Raw genomic sequence first — 13,638 nt, forward strand, 5'->3', positions numbered from 1 at the left:
TCTGTCTTCTAGTCGGGAGCCGCTCAGATGGTTCCAGCACCTCCAGCTGCAGAAGGAATAGGAACCGGACCAGTGTGGCCAGGTGATGGGAAGCTTGCAGGTGGGTGAGGGGAGCCCTGAACGTGAAATGAGGTTTCGAGGACTTTTACAGCAACAGCATCACAACGATGGCTTTTTCTCCAGGTTTTTCTTTTCATTTTTCTAAGTATGCTGTTCTTAGAAACTCTGGTGTATCGTTAGCCTAGATGCACAGCCAAAAGGAAATATTCCAAAGCAGAGAACCAGGTTTTTCACAGAGTTCCCCCTGCCCACCCATGGGACACCCCACCACCACCTCACTTGGCCCATTCCAGGACCCAAAGCCCAGACACTGGGTTTAAAGACAGGCTTGGCCAGGACATAGCCTCTGCCACCGCAGGAGAGGCTCTGGCTAGAAATTTCTGGAATTAGAACTAAAAGGGAGGTATGGTGAACGCTGCCTTCTCCCATCCTATCTCCTGGCTAAAAAGCAGCAGGTCTTGAGCCCTGAGAGCTCTCAGAGCATGTCTTGAAAAGAGCTTCTCGGCTTCTCTAGGAAATCAAGAGTAGGAAACGCACAGTATCCCCTCCACTGTTTACTTTTCTCTCCTCCTTGACTTGACCACATGTCACTTCCTTATCAGCCCCAAACTGAGACTCTACACAAATAAGCTCTTGCCCACAGGTCCTTGGGGTGGAGGACAGGGAGTGGGGTTGCCTCACTCTTCTTCCCAAAAGCTCCAGTTTCTGCAGTGCCAGGCTGGCCCAGCCCAAACACCCTGTGGAACATCTACCTCAACCCCTGATGGTGCAGTAGCCTGTCAGCAAGGATGGAATGAGTGAGGGTGATGAACTCTACCCTTGGCCACCTACGTCCAAGCCCCAGTCCCCTGAGCTAAGTCACTCACTGATGATCAGTTCAGAACAGCTGTGAAGACCTGAAGGATCAACTCAGGCTAAGCCAACTATGAAAGTGAAAGTGAAAGTGAAGTTGCTCAGTTGTGTCCCACTCTTTGCAACCCCATGGACTGACGGTAGCCCAGGCTCCTCCCTCCATGGGATTCTCCAGGCAAGAGTACTGGAGTGGGCCATTTCCTTCTCCAGGCTATCTTCCTGACCCAGGGATCGAATCCAGGTCTCCCTCATTCCAGGCAGGCTTTAACCTCTGAGCCACCAGGGAAGCCATCACTATTACATTCTGCAAGCTCAAGATCCTGGAGTCTTTCTGGGTCTTGAAGGCAAGTGATCATGAAAGTAGGTGTGTACACCCAGTGTCCTCTAGCAACTTCTCTCAGAGCAATTTCGAAACACATACATGTCTCAGCATAAGCGATGGTATTTCTGACACAGAGCAGCTCTTTTTATAGTGAAACTTTATTAAAATAATGCATTTGTGGAACTTCCCTGGTGGTCCAATGGTTAAGAATCTGTCTTTCAATGCAGGAGACACAGGTTTGATATCTGTTCTGGGAAGAAACCACATGCCTCAGAGCAACTAAGGCTGTGAGCTGCAACTACTGGAGCCCAGGTGCTCTAAAGCCCTTGCCCCACAACAAGAGAAACCACCTCAGTGGGAAGCCTGCGCACCACAACTAGAGAGTATGGCCTGCTCACTGCAAACAAAGACCCAGCATAGCCAGAAATGAAATTAGTAATTAATTTTTAAAAATGCGGCATCGGCTTGTGTGTTCAGTCGTGTCCGACTCTTTATGACCCCATGGACTGTAGCTCGCCAGGCTCCTCTGTCCAGGGGATTCTCCAGGCAAGAATTCTGGAGTAGGTTGCCATGCCCTCCTCCAGGGATCTTCCTGATCCAGGGACAGAATCCACTTCTGCGTTTCCTTCATTGACAGGCAGATTCTTTACCACTGCACCACCTGGGAAGTCCTTGGCCCATAAAAGTTGTTCCACTATAACCTTATCCCTCGATTTCCAGAAGGCTGTTACTGCACACTCTTCAAGAGACCACTGGGTCTGGCAGAACCACCTCATATGGCCAGAACCACCATGTATGGCCAGAACTGCCCATGAAAACCCCGTTAACTGGTTGCACCTTTCCAGGCAAGCGCTAAAGAGGGATTTCATTTATTTGAAAAGTAGGTATTAAATATGTCAGATGTAGGAAGTGAAATGTAATGGGCCCAATTCCACACTTGGTTCCATATGCGTAAATCCCACTGATGGAGAACAGAGTGTGGCTGGGGCAGCAGAGACGAGGTCCCCGGTCTGCAAGAGGAAATTGCGCTCTTGATGGATCTTAGCTGACATTCTAATGGACATGGAGGCGAGGCTGTTAAAACTGGAAGGGCCCCTGAAGTTTCTGGTTGGGTTGCTCAGGGTTTTTTTTTGTTTGTTTTTAAAGCTTTAGGAGTTGTCACATTCCTGCTTTATTCCTCGGTTTTATTTTCTAACTCTCGGTAAACATTTGCCATTCCTCCTCAGTCTTGTTCCAGTTCAGCTGTGCTTGAGTGGAGTTTTCCAAGAGGGTGGCCGGGTGCTTGGCCAAGGAACGAGCAAACATTTCATAGCCTAAGTTTGGGAAGCAGCCTGAAGGCCTCCTAGCCACTGACACTACAAGTAAAGTCTTGCTATTTAAAGTGTGGTCCCTGGACCAGCAGCATCAGCCTCCCCTGGGAACTTGTTAGAAATGCAGGGTCTCGGGCCCCACCCCAGACCTTTGAAGTCTAAGTCTGCATTTTAACATGATGCCAAGTGATTCATGGGTACATTACAGAGTGAGAAGCCCTGGGTTAGAGAAAAGACACTGGGCATGACCCCTTCCTTGACACGAATTTATCACCAGGCATTATCTTAAGCACCACAAGAATCCAGGTCAGATGTTTGTGATAACTGCAATGGGAACTCACCAGCCCACTGGTTCTCTTCCATGCCTGTGCCTTGGAATCACTGAGGGAACTTTTTGAAAATGAGGAAGTGCAGACCCAGCCCAAGAGATGGTAACTCTCCTGATGGCTGGGAATGGGCTTGGATCTTTGTTATTTACTTTGAGTTCCAGTTGACTTTACCTTGGAGCCAGGACTGGGAGGTCCTGTGGTAAAATATCACCTTGAATAGTGAGATTTCTTCTGGAAGCAGAATGATGTAAGTTCCTGATTCTCCCACCATGCATAGCGTGCTGGACCCCAAAGATGGATCCAGGAAGGGATACAATGAGTGCTGTTCAAGAGCTTGCGGTTCAGTTGAGGATAAAGTGAGATGCATAGCAAGAGGTGCGTGGTTTTGAGAAGTGCCCTGGTTCTGTGAGGAATGTTGAGCGGGTGAGTCCACTGCAGAAAATGATGGAAGCAGAGAGGGAGTGCATATGAGAGGATATGCATTCACATGGTATGTTAGAGCTGGGAGGAACCTTAGGAATTGTCTGATTTTTCCACAGAATGCCATAGAGCAGGGTTTTTCAACCTCAGCAACATCGACATTTGGGGCCAGATAATCCCGGACCAAAATAACAACGTATAAACGGTCCTGTGCATTACAGGATGCTCATCAGCATCCCTCTGTGTGCCAGCAGCATCCGCACCCAAAATGTCTCCAGACTTTGGCAGGTGAGCCCTGGGGGCACAATTGCCCCTGGCTGAAAACCACTAGCATAGAGCAATTAGGGAAGATGGTGGTAGGCGTGGACACGTACTCAGAAGGTGCACAGCAACGGAAGTAAAGTTATGCCTTCCAAAAAGTAAGTGGTCAACAACATGGATGTTAGTCCCAGTAACAAGGGGTGTGTGTGTGTGTGTGTGTGTGTGTGTGTGTGTGTGTGTGTCCAAGGGTTGGGTGCAGACAGTGGAAGTTGTGTCTCCTCCCTAAGTGCTTAAAGCATGGGTACTGGTACTCGATTACCTGGGCTCCAATCCCTGTTCTGTCACCTACTACCTACCCTGACCAAGGTCCTTAATCTCCAGGACAGGTGCCTCAGCTTCTCCATCTTTAAACATGGGACTTGCAGTGCCTACCTCAAAGGGTTGTTGTAAAGACTACGTGTAGTCAGTTCCCGGGTTTGAGCCATGGCTGACCGCATCAGCTCTGAGGATGTAAATGGAAGGCTGGATAATGAAGAGGGAGACCTTCAGGTCCTGTTTTGTAAACTGCTGCCTGTTTGAATCCTGTCTAATGAGATTGTGTTTCTATAATTGTGTAAGAAAGCAAACACACACACAAAAGAAAGAAATGCTCTTGTTTAGTCCACCCCGTCTTTTTAAATAAACTTTTTATTTTGGAATTATTTTAGACTTGCTGGGGGGAAAAAAAAAAAAAGGTTGCAAAATAGCACAGAGTGTTCCCTCGTGCTTCTCACTGCGTGTTGGGTTATCATCTTACATTTCCATGGTGCAATTGTCAAAACTGAGAAACACTGGAGCATCCCTATTAACCAAACTCCAGACTCCACTTGGATTTCACCAGATATTTCACAAATGTCCTTTTTCTGTTCCAGGATCCCATCCAAGACAGCACAGTGCGTTTAGTCATCCTGTCTCCTTCGACTCCTCCGGGCCGTGCTGGCTGCTCTGTCTTGTCTTTGTGTTTCGTGACCTTCACACTTCTGAAGAGTGGTGGGAGGCCTTTTATAGCAGGCCCCCTAATTTGGGTCTGTCTGATGTTTTCTCATGACTAGACGGGGGCTCTGGGTGTGGGAGAAAACCACAGAGGTAAGGTGGCCTCCTCGAGCCATCACCCCAGGCCCACATGCTGCCACCATGACCGCCACTGGTGAGGCTGACCTCACCTCGACCACCGTGGTGTCTGCTACATTCTTCCACCAGAAAGCGGCCCCCTCCCGCTCCTCACTGATGCTCTTAGCCACCCACACTCCAAGAGGGGACAGATTAAGCTCCTCCTCCAGGAGGAGGGAACGTCTAGGTTGTATTTGGAGTTTTTCTGTAGGAAGATTTGTCTCTTTGCCCCATCTATTTACTCACTCAGTCATTTATTTATACAAGTATGGACTCATGGAGATTTATTTTAGACTTCGGTTTGTAATCTAATACAGTGATATTTATTTTTTTGTTCAAATACCCACTTCATTTTCAACAGTGGAGAAGCCCTAAATTGGGTTGGGGGTGGGGGTTGGGGTGCTGATTTGTAGATCAAGGGGCGCCAACAGGGAGATGGATCACGAGTTACAGACGCAGAGCAGGGTCTTTGGTTTGGATTGGCCTCCGTGAAGGCCACGGTCGGTGGGAAAGCAGAAAGAACAGAGGCTGAGTGGCTGGTGGCAAAGCCGCTGCCAGTGTGACTGGGGAGGGGGAGAGCTTCAAGGGTGAGGGACGTAGACAAGGGTCCCAACTGTGTGATGTCAGGGCACGTCCCATCTACAAAATCCCAGGAAACCAAGGCCATGGTGAGGTTGAGAAAGACACTGTGGAAACCTGAGACTTTCTCAGGGATCAAAGAACAAAGTCTGTCAGAGCTGTAGGCTGTGTGTTCTCTGGGGGAAGGGGACGCAGGCCTGCTGGACTCCCCAGGGCGGGAGTGGGGAATACAACGTGGAGTACAGACATGGAATCACAGGCTCCGACGTTCGAGGGAGTGTAGCGACCTTGCTGCCATTAGTCAAGCTTGAACTGGAAGCCCCATTGGGCCTCACCATCTTGACTCCAAGGCTGAGTTCCAGCTCCAGTCGCATCAAGAGTCCACAGGGCTGCGGGAGGCCCTCTGTCTTCCCTTTGCGGCCTCTCTGTGCCTGGGCCTTTTGCTGTCTCACCCTCAGGGTCCCGTCTCTTCCTTTTCCTGGCCTCCCATGTGGGGTCTCAAACCCTCTCTCGTCATTCCGGCCCCACTGGTCCGAGGACAGGGCAAGGAGGGGGGCGGAACTTGGATCCTGTGAGCTGACCCCCGGTGGAGCTCAGCCTTCCCGAGTCAATCTGGCCTCTCCCAGTGCAGCCCTGGGGGACCTCAGGTTCTGGGACTCCTCCCTGCCTAGAGCCCCATCTCCCAGGCCCCTGCCCCAGCCTCCTCCGTGCATTTCTCCAGGAGGGAGAGAGGGCCAACTATCCTCTCCCAAATTCTTGTTAGGCATCCTGTAGGAAGAGTAAGAAACTATGGTTTTCACAAACGCAGACACAGAAAGAGCAGCTCTACAGCATCTTCTTGGCTGATGGGCCTGGACTAGAAGGGGCCCGTCTGCTGGGCCAGAGGAAGCCACCCATGTACAAAAATCCCCATTCTCAACTAGAGCCGTTCAGCAAACCCTTTCGGGGTATGGGGAGAAGCCCTGGGATTTTAATATTAATCAGAAGGAGAAATGGGTTCCAGGTGGAGCGTGGAGGTTCCAGCCTGGTCCCACTCCCAGGTCTGAGCAGGTGAGGGGCCAGGCCAGGGATAGAGGGAGTCTTGGCCAAGGCCCTCTTGAGGTATCTTTTTAGCTTACTGGAAGCCATGGGCTTCTTCAAGACTTCTTCCCATGGGGTCTGGCTGGTCAAGGCAAGTATAAGTCACCCTGGAGGGAGAGGTGAGTCAAAGAGGATGGCTTCCAGGAGGAGAGAGAGCAGACTGACCACAGGCAGGCCCCCCGGGCAGCTTCCCACTCCCACGCACCATGGGAGAGCCTTCCTGGAAGACAGAAAGCTCTGGCCAGGAAAATTTTTTTTTTTTTTAATTAAAAAAAAACCATACATGGGTCCCAGAACTATCAAAGAGCAAGAGGAGAAGGGATGAGAAAGCCCTTGACAAGGCTGGGATGTGATTACACTGTCCACCGGAGGGCTCCCAGAAACCCCACCAAGGAAGTGCCATGGAGACGGGAAGACGCGCCCAAGCACAGGAGGGGGCTTAGCTCATCTCGGCCAAGTATGGTGGTCCCCTCCCCTGACCAGTGTCTCCAGAAGGGACCCCAGCCTGGCCACCCCCAGCTGGCGAGACTCCCGCTGTCCAGCAGACTTATTTCGAGAAAGAGCAGGTTTCTGTGAAGGCGGGGAGGCCGCTGGCTGTCGTCTCTGGCAGGAGCACAGGAAACACTCGTGGCTGATTCTGTTTCCAACAGGAGACGGTGCTGGGGCTGCCCAGGACATGGGAGATGCAGCCTCTGCCCTCGAGAAGCTCACGGTCTTCCTGAAGAGACAAGTCTGGTCTAGGAAGGAGCACAGCCTGGGAGTCAAGTGAGGACTGGAGCCTCAGCAGGACCCTGTATGGGGTGAGCACCTACACAGACCGTGTCATGATTATCTCCCTCATATAACAGATGGAGAAACAGACCAAGGGACTTTGCTGGTGGTCCAGTGGTTAAGATTTTGCCTTCCAATGTAGGGGCTACAGGTTCAATCCCTGGTCGGGGAGCTAAGATTCCACATGCTTGATCGCCAAAAAACCAAAAAGGACAATGGAAGCAATATTGTGACAAATTCAATAAAGATTTGAAAAATGGTCCACATCAAAAAACAAAATCTTAAAAAAAAGAGACCAAGAAAGATGCAAAGGATGTGTCAAGAGAAGAAATGGAGGCCATGGAGATGGGTGGTTCATCAGGGATGGAAAGACAAAGACAACCCATGAATAACTCTCTAGATGAACCTCAGAGGCCCAACTTGCCATGGACACGAATCTGGTTGTGATGTGACCAGTTCCTTCTGCAAAGCAAGCAGCCATCATCCCCTTGGGAACACCCCCGGTAGTCCTTCAGGATCAGGGCAGGTGTCCTGGCATTCCTGATCACCTCTGCTTCTCAGGCCGTCATTGCCCTAGGACACTGCAGTCAGTGTCTGGGTGGGAGACTTGATTACCTGGGAAGCCTGCAGTCTCACTGCGGCCATTCCTCCAGAAATTGCCCCAAGGCTGGATCTGCCATGGAGCCCATAGCTTCAGCCCCAGGCCCAAGTCTCCCTCCTTCTCTCCCATCCCAGAGAGGAGAACCAGATCCTGTTCCGGACCTGCAGCTTCTGCCCAGATTCTCATCCAACTTCTCCTGATGCTAGGAAGCCTGGCTCAGAAGACCCTAGGTGACTTCCACAGCCCCCAGACTCATCCCAGAGAAAAGAATGACCCTTAGGTTTCCTCCAGTGACTTTGAAATAAGAACATGCTAGAAACCCCAGAGGAGTGGCAGGCTTGGGCAGAAATGTCCCACAAATACTCCTGTTGTTGCATTCATCTTGGACCCCACAAAGACCCTAGAGAGACACACCTGGGATAGCCTGTAACTATGCGATCCAAGGAACCCATTTCCCATATGGCTGCCCAGCTCCATCTTTTCCTCTTTCAGTCTTAATTTTTTGCCTCTGGCCTTGGTGGAAGCTTGCGTAGAACTCTCCAACCATAGTAACCGTATCAATGACTATGGCTACCACATTAAACACAGGCCTGTATGAACCAACTCCTGGGCTAAGTGCTTTGCAGGTATTACTTCTAATCCTTATAAGAAGTATGCAAAGTAGGTGTCAAACACATTTTACAGACGTGGAAATTGAGGCCAAGAGAAGCTAAATAACTTGTTCAAGCTCACACAGTTCTTGGGTGGTTGACCCAGAATTCTTAATTTTTTTTCAAGAGATCATTCTGCCAATCTCAGCCGAATCCTACAGTACAGACATTCCAGCTCAGACCCTTTCTCATGTGATGGCACACATAGGAAGTGCAACATTGGCATGGTGCAGGGAGGCAAATAGATGAGGCTGCTTGTTGAGGTGGGCTCTGGGGGCTCTGGCAATCCCACACCAGGCTCAGCAGTGAGGCTGAGAGGACCAAGAACTTGTACTCTGTGACCCATTCCCAGGACCCCTTGTTGGAAATTCTGCCCTGAATTACCAATTCATCAGCAGTTCCTGAATTTGGCTAGTCAGTAGAATCATCTGGGGAGTTTTAAAAAATGCCTGTGCCTAGGCCACCCATACTCTCCGGGAGTGGGGCTTGGCTTAGGTATTTTTGAGAAGGCACTGGCTTCCTGCTATTCTTGCTGATGACTCAGCCACACACCCCATACCAACTCCCTGGTCATCCCCCGCCCTTGCCCAGTCTCGTGTCCCAGTCCCCATCATGAATACATGCACACACACTGCATGCCGTACAAGAGCAAAGATCATGTCTGTTTTGTTCACCACTGGACCCCCTGACTAGCACAACGCCTGGCATGTAGAGGGTACACAATGGGTTTTTTAAAATGAATAAATGTTGAAGATCCTGGAAAGACTTCAGACAAAGCTCTTTCATGTGTCTAATCGAATGGCAGCTTTTTACAGAGCACAGTAATCCATGTCATAGAGAGCTAAGATTCATTCAATTCACTTTTCTTTCTTTACAGTTAGAATTTGGCATTGGTTTGTACTTAAACACAGAAGCCTCCACTCTGACCACAATTCTTATCATGTAAGTATCTAAATATGCTACCCATATTAATTGATTTGCAGATATTGAATCATCCTTGAATCCTTGAGATAAATCCTGGGTTGTGGAATGCTTCCTAGAAAAGGTAGGATTTAAACTGAGACTGCTGCTTCTAGCAATAAGGTAGATCAGGTGTTCAGGCTAGCCCTCCTGCTCAAAACACAGGCAGGGGACATTTTTTTTTATTTTTTCTTTTTTACTATTTTCAAATTTTCCATGAGTTAGCAAGAAAGTATGGAATACTCTGGCTTAAAAAAGTAAATAAATGAAAGCAAAACTCAGAAGGTGAGATGAGGACTGAAGCCAGCATTTGCCTTGAAGGAATTTTCTGGACCTAGGGAACTTGAAAGTTGATGTTTGGAGCCTTATGAGGTTTGGTGGGTAGGAGACCAAACCTAGGTCTGTCCAAGGTAGACAGTCTAGTAGGGGACATCTCATAGAATTAGAACAGCCAAGGGCCATACATTTAGTGTCAAGGAGAAATGGAAAAAAATCCAACCTCCTCCCCAGATTTGGGGAGCAGGAAATACCTGCAAGGAAAATTGCTTATCTTGAAGTTTGGTATTGGAGCAAAGGAGGAAATACCTCTCCTGAGAACTACAAGCCAAACATCTTGTGTAGCCTGAATTCATTCTACATTGCTGTTGTTGTTGAATCGTTAAGCCGTGTCCAACTCTTTGTGACCCACCAGGCTCCTCTGTTCATGGGATTCTCCAGGCAAGAAGAATACTGGAGTGAATTGTCATTTTCTTTTCCAGGGGATCCCAAACTAGACGACGAAAGAGGAAGCAAACAGAAATCCTTTCTGAAGGTGTTCACCTTTTCCCAAGGCTGCCAAGTATTTCCAGCAGTTTCTACAGAAGATGAGAAGCTTGCAACTAAAATTCAGCCCCAGTATGAGGAAACAAGGTACCAAGATGGAGAGTCAGCAGCGACAGACAGTGGAATCAGGCTGCAAACACTTCTGGTTTGAGAATTATCAAACGAAATAGAACTGATTTTCAATAAATGGCAGAGAACCTTTAAAATATAAGTTCAGGGTCCTTAGATTTGTAAAAGAATAAGAGAGAACTTCTAGAAAATAAAAGTCGAGAAATGAAATAAAATAGAAACCAAAAACTCAGTGGAGACAATGAAACAGCAGACCAGCTCACAAAGAGAGACTTCGAGATCTGGAAGGCCACGTGAACTGGAGAAATTATCCAGAAGGCAACCTTAGGAGATAAAGAGGTGGAAAGTGTAAAAGAAATTAAAAGCCACAGAAGATAGAGGGGAAAGGACCCAGATGTGTCTAATCAGAGTCTCAAAATGTAGGGAAAGAGGAAACGGGGCAGGGGCATAATAGCTGAGAATGCACCACAGCTTAGGACTGACACCAAGCCACAGATTCAGAATGTGAGCTGAGCTGCAAAGATAAAAAGTGAGAAATTTGGATGCTCAGAGATGAGGCATGTCACAAGCAGCAGGACCTCAGAGTGTGCTGATGGGGCAGGCACCCTGAGCACTAGTCTCCTGGGACTGAAAGGAGGTTCAGAGCTTCAGGGAGGCTTTGAAGCCCAAAACCTCTTCATTCCTCCACTGGAGAATCAATGGGAAACATGCCTGCTCCCAGATGACATAGCAAAAACAGCAGGACAGCTCCATTTTGTTCTTTGGGGGCAATATACTTTTGAGAAAGGAAGAGAAGAGATAGTTTTGATCCTGATCCATTGTATAGATTGGGGGATTGAAGCCCAGAGAACAGATTCTGAAAACAGAGTTTTACCAAAGTTAAGTGGCAGCCCTGGAATTGGAGCTCTTTCTGTCTATCTCAAGGCAGGCACCTCCAGTCATTCATGCTCACTATGTGTTTGGTATATCAAGTGCAGTGATGGATGGAGCCACTGGCATCCTTTCCAGCCCTGATGAGACTTTCAAAATTAAAAGCAAAGTCAAAACCACTCTGGGGCCCGGGTCTGGATGCCTTCCCTTTAGACAAAGTGCTAATTACCCACGACCGCCTACACCTGACGACTTGGACCAGCCAATTGTGAGGCAGTGTTGACATCTATGTGAGTGACGTGCAGATGAGTACATCTGGACCCAACAGCTGTCCCTGGGACCTGAAAATGTGTCTGACACACATGGTTCTGTGTGTAGCGTGGGGGAACAGCAGACAGAAATGCAGACATGCTGAACTGATAGGGTGTGCCTGGTTCCTCCCCGACCTCCATCTTTACCTTCTCCATTCCAAGATGATTTTGTTTCTCTTGGTAGCAGTTATGTTTTCCAGTTATCTGAACTCTAATTCCAAGTCTATGACTGTCACAAGTTACTTAACATCTTTAAGCATCAGTTTTCTCAATTGTATAAGGGGCTTTGTATTATGTCTTGGAATTAAACCAGACTACATATGTTTTGGAGGAGGAAATAGCAACCCACTCCAGTATGCTTGTTGCATGGGAAATCCCATGGACAGAGGAGCCTTATGGGCTACAGTCCGTGGAGTCACAAAGAGTTGGACACAACTGAGTGATTAAACAACAAGAACCATCATTATATTTTGGTCATTTATCGGGCTTATTTCCCATATTATGATTAAGTTAAGCAGCCAAAGATTCTATTCTCCTATGATTACAGTGTGTGTTAGTCGCTCAGTCATGCCTGACTCTTTGTAACCCTATGGACTATAACTTGCCAGGCTCCTCTGTCCATGGAATTCTCCAGGCAAGAATACTGGAGTGGATTGCCATTCCCTTCTCCAAAGGATCTTCCCAACCCAGGGGTAGAACCTGGGTCTTCTGCCTTGCAGGCAGATTATTTACTATCTGAGCCCAGACAGAGTCTATTTTGGGTTCAAGTTTGGAAGGAAGACTTAGAAACTTGTCATTCAATTTCAAAATGTGCTAAGCAGGATGTCTAAAGAAAGAATAAAAAATGCCTAAGGGGAAAAAATTAGGTAAATTAGAGTTTAGCTTTCTTTAGGTTCATATTTGACAGTGATTCTCACCTGGGACAGCCTAACCATTTCTGGATTTCAAAAGACATTCTTCCTGTTTTGCCACATTCTGCACTTTTTTTTTTACTCCGCCACGCTAAATTTGGCTCAAGGATTGAGAGGAGAGCTGATGGCACAAAGAGGTAATGTTTGCATGTGTACATATTAGAGGGTCAACAGTGTGGGCAGACAGAGGGCTGAGCCTGGAACCTGTCTGAATCTGAGGGAGGGGACGCCAGTGCCACAGCCATAAACTGCTGACAATTCAAAAAGTGTGTCGGAGACCAACTAACGTTGGGAAATTCCAGTCTACACATTTAAAGCGCAGGCACAGTGGGTGGTCCAAAGGGATCCAGCAAGAACATGACAGTAGGAAAAGAAGGAAAGGAAAAATTAGATTCAATCAAAGGGAAAAAAATTCCAAATGGTGAGTTCGTTCTATTTGGCTGCAGTGTAACCCCTCCAGGGAACATGGTGGAACTTGAGTCACTGAAAGCTTGGCTGGGAAAAGTCATGGAGGATGTACTATAGACAGAGCTGCAGTTTGGATTAGTCTGGTGGTGGGAGCAAGAGATCCAGGAGGTGATTTGCCTCGGCATTGCTCTGATTCAGCAGACATGCCCCCTGCTGACAGAGTCTGCTGAGGGGCTGACTCTGGCCAGGGTGATGGGTTGAGCCTGGCCACGTGTGAATGGCTGTGTGTGTGTAAAGGGACATGTTTTCCAAGTCATCATGGCCTCGTTTCCTCAGACTGCCTAGGATGTTTGGATAGTTAGCACGTTCCCTCTCATAATAAATTTCACATTTCTTGCAGAGAGTTTATTTTACAGGAAAAAAAAAAAAAAGAAGCAGGGGAAAGGATATTCCATCTGAGTTTGCAGGAAATAATCTTGTTAATTAGAAAGCCTCCACACATTTCGGATTTTCCAATAGTGCTTCAGTTCACTGCCGTCATATGTATGTGTGTGTTTTAGAAAAGTAAGCTGCTATTAATTATTTATTTTTCCTAGAAAGTACTGGTGGAGGTGTGATTTCTGCGAAATTGGGCTATTTTGGGTCATCCGCATGATCAATACAGAATGGCATGTTCTGTGAGGTTGGATTCATAAAGTGCTTTGAAGCCAGGAAGCATCACTATAAAAGTGGTAAAAACCAAGATCTTATATGCAGGATCACCCATACCTAGCACAAACTGGGTCAACAGACAATGGTCAGGGACTTCCCTGGTGGTCCAATACTTTCATTGCAAAGGGTACAGGTTTGATCCCTGGTCAGGGAACTAAGATCATACATGCCATGCAGAAAGGCCAAAAAATG

Source organism: Budorcas taxicolor, chromosome 11, assembly GCF_023091745.1.
Source record: "Budorcas taxicolor isolate Tak-1 chromosome 11, Takin1.1, whole genome shotgun sequence".
In the NCBI taxonomy this organism is placed as follows: domain Eukaryota; kingdom Metazoa; phylum Chordata; class Mammalia; order Artiodactyla; family Bovidae; genus Budorcas; species Budorcas taxicolor.